This window comes from Schistocerca gregaria, chromosome 2 (assembly GCF_023897955.1).
Source record: "Schistocerca gregaria isolate iqSchGreg1 chromosome 2, iqSchGreg1.2, whole genome shotgun sequence".
NCBI classification, from domain to species: domain Eukaryota; kingdom Metazoa; phylum Arthropoda; class Insecta; order Orthoptera; family Acrididae; genus Schistocerca; species Schistocerca gregaria.
The window spans coordinates 350,322,802-350,326,750 of NC_064921.1; positions in this window are offsets into that span (position 1 = coordinate 350,322,802).

Consider the following 3,949-nt stretch of genomic DNA (forward strand, 5'->3'; position numbering starts at 1 on the left):
GGATAGGCAAACTTATGTTTCTAGCATTTGTAGACTTAGAGAAAGCTTTTGACAATGTTGACTGGAATACTCTCTTTCAGATTCTGAAGGTGGCAGGGGTCAAATACAGGGAGCGATAGACTATTTACAATTTGTACTGAAACCAGAGGGCAGTTATGAGAGTCGAGGGGCATGAAAGGAAAGCAGTGGATGGGAAGGGAATGAGACTAGCTTGTAGTCTATCCCTGATGTTATTCAATCTGTATATTTAGCAAGCAGTAAATAAAGCAAAAGAAAAATTCGGTCTAGGTCTATATAACTATTTTTTTCTGCATGTTAACATAGATGACAGCAATGGACTTGGAAGAGCAGTTGAACGGAATGAACAGTATCTTGAAAGGAGGATACAAGATGAACATCAACAAAAGCAAAACGAAGATAATGGAACATAGTCGAATTAAGTCGAGTGATGCTGTGGGAATTACTTTAGAAAATGAAACCCTTAAAGTAGTAAAGGAGTTTTGCTATTTGGGGAGGAAAATAACTGATGATGGTCGACGTAGAGAGAATATAAAATGTAGACTGGCAATGGCAAGGAAAACGTTTATGAAGAAGAGAAATTTATTAACATCTTGCATAGATTTAACTGTCAGGAAGTCGTTTCTGAAAGTGTTTGTGTGGAGTGTAGCCATGTATGGAAGTGAAACGTGGGCGATAAATAGTTAGACAAGAAGAGAATAGAAGCTTTCGAAATGTGGTGCTACAGAAGAATGAGGAAGATTCTACAGGTAGATCAAGTAACTAATGAGGAGGCACTGAATAGAATTGGGGAGAAGAGAAATTTGTGGCGCAATTTGACTAGAAGGCATCAGTTGGTAGAACTTGATCTGAGGCATCAAGTGATCACCAATTTAGTATTAGAGGGCAGCGTGGAGGGTGAAAATCGTAGAGCGAGATCAAGAGATGAATACACTAAGCAGATTCAGAAGGATGTAGGTCGCAGTAGGTACTGGGAGATGAAGAAGCCTGCACAGGATAGAGTAGCATGGAGAGCTGCATCAAAGCAGTCTCTGGACTGATGACCACAACAACAAACAATCGATTTTTTGTCACTTCTGCTTATGAAAAGATTTTTTTTTATGAGAGAACACTTAGAGGAAATATAGCCTATGCCATGATGTTACAGGGTTTTCACAACATGTAACGGTGCTTTAGCGATGTTAAAACGCGTGGTGTATGGCCCGAATTCTTCTGTCTCCAAAAATGACTCATATAAAAGTAAGAAATCGACATTACATATGAGAAATTCGAGGTATATGATTAAGAACATCCCTTTCTCGGATTGGGAAAAGTGGATTTTTTAAACTGGGGAGAGTAGTCTATTCGGGGTGGAATTCCAATTAGAACTATACGTCCAGGCCCCTGCTCCTTGTCTCGCAATGCGCCATGGCCAGTGACAGGAGTGAACACAAGTCCTTGGTCGACCGGAAGTCGCAAATTAATTTCAAAGAATGCGCCGACCTGTTGGCTCTTGCCCAAGGCAGCGGGGACAAAGTCTCAGCAGTGGCATTCGCTGGATTCCTGACTATGAAGTGACCAATATGCTGGGTGGGTGGCGACAGAAGGGAATGTGGGTGTTGAGTGAGAAGATTCAATATGACGGTTGTTTTGCGATGGACTGTTATTTCCCCCATGTAAACTGTTTGGTTGCCTGCTTGGTGACATTCTCTCCGACCTCTGAGTCTTTTGTAGGGCAGGCGTGTGGATGCTGGGGGTGGGCGTACAGCTGCTGGTATGGCTGATGCGTGTGCAGATCTCTCATGATCGGCATCTATGAGACGAGACGACGTCCCTGCCAGTGGTGCGATCTCAAGTGTGTGTGATTGGTGGGATTTTTTCACCAGACATGTTTAGTGCAATCGTTGCGATGGAAGAGGGTGCTTCTATTCTCAAATGTCGATGCATACAAGACCTCAGATATATTTAGCTCTACGACCAGTTTGTGGAAGAAATTGGCTACTTGATTTGCATAATGCTTTCGTGGATACTCAAATGTTGAAAATATGTTTCTATTATGGAGAAGGATCATTGTTAGCTAGTGGTGATCGTTTTAAACGATCTGTTTAACTCCTGTAAATTGTTAAACAATTAATTTGATAGGGTAGTGCAAAATGACTATTTCCCTCTATTTTTGGTATCGAAATTGCGTAGTTCTCCTTGTCCTCAGCATTAGCCAATAGGAACTCAGTACTCTGAGGAGAGATGAAAACTTTCATTTATGTGATTGGAGACATTGGTTCACACACAGAAACAGGCTGTAGCCTCTTGAGAGAGAGAGAGACAGGAATGAGTCAGGAATTCCTTGATCAACGAAACACTGCCACTTTATGTTGTGTTTAGGGCCATGAGATTAGATGTGTAACTAGGACATTCTGCTGGTGTTCACCTCCTTGGCGGAGCCCATCCGACAGATACACGCCAGAGGACCCTAAACAGTAGTCACTACACTGCACTTCATTCCCTTCCTCGGTACTTACCGTTATTATGTCATGGAAAGAGGGGATAGGGGTGCAGATATGAGCTCTCCCCAAGTGGGGGGGGGGGGGATGTCTCCCTCAAACTGATTCAATAAAAAATATGCATCAATATATTACTGACATTGACTTCAATTTCAAGTTGTGAGATGCTGTCTCTCCAGCACCAACCAAGTCTTTTTCCCGTCATTTTTTCTGGGGGAGGTGGTTACGGAAGTTGTGAGGGGTAGGAGATGGAACATCCTCTGATGGTGGGGTGGTGCACTAGCTCAATCTACCCTTGCAATTTCACAATGTGCACACACACAACAAGTTTCTAGAAAGACAACACGTCCAAAATGCAGCAGTGTAATTATGTAATTAGGACATGCAGTTGCTAGACAGAGTAATACTTGCACCTTTCACACTTAGATCTCTGCACAACTGAGCCATTTTCCCGCCAATTATTTTCTGTGTGGAGAGGGGGCTGTGGGGGAGGGGAGGGATGGAGGAATTTCCCAGAAGGCGGAATGGGTAATAAATTGATGAATTTTATTAATTAGTCAATTAATTTGATATTAAAATTGTACTTGTATTGGGGAGGGGGAGGGGGAAGGTTGGGGATCTCCCTGGGAGGTTTGTGAGAAGGAGTGACAGGGGGTGTGGTGGGGGGTTTCTCAGGAGGACGAATTGTCTGCATCGAATCATAAATCAATTAACCAAACAATAGGTTAAGTGGAGGGAGAGGCGTTATATGAACAACCACTAAGCAGAACAATAGGTTGACGTTATCAATCAATCAGCTATCACAATATAATTAATTTGCATATATATTTGACATCAAAAGTTTTGTAGAACGAACTTTACCCTACTACTTTGGACATCTTATCTTTACAGGATTTCTTTTGAATGGCGATCATCATGTGCAGGAGTGCCTCACAGATTAGTGTCAGTGCTATTGTTTTAAACTGTGACCATGACGATGGTGCAGTACTCCCATACAGTTCTCAAACCCATGTACACCACACAAAACAGTTACTTATCCGTTCTAGCTTATTTAAATCGGTTGGCTGAAGTTCTCATTAACAAATAACATTATTTTCAGACTTAGTCACACAATGTGAAGTCTCTTACAATGCTATCAAATGAGAGATCTCTCTAGAGCTTCATACAAGAGAATGCTTAAAATATACATGCAGTCTTGTTTTTCTCTTCTTCATCATTGTTTATTAGGGTGCAACGAATCTTCTATATGGAGTATTCCTTGTTGGCAATGATGTCTTTCTGCACTTGCTCTGATGTCACGACATTGGCTGCTGCACCCCAACACTGCCTGTAGACCTACAAATGCCCCAGATAGAGTGTGCACAAATCAACATAGAGACAAGTGTCTACAATACACAAGTAAAACCTGTCTGCCCCCAGTAGATGAGTGGTCAGCATGACAGAATGTGAAT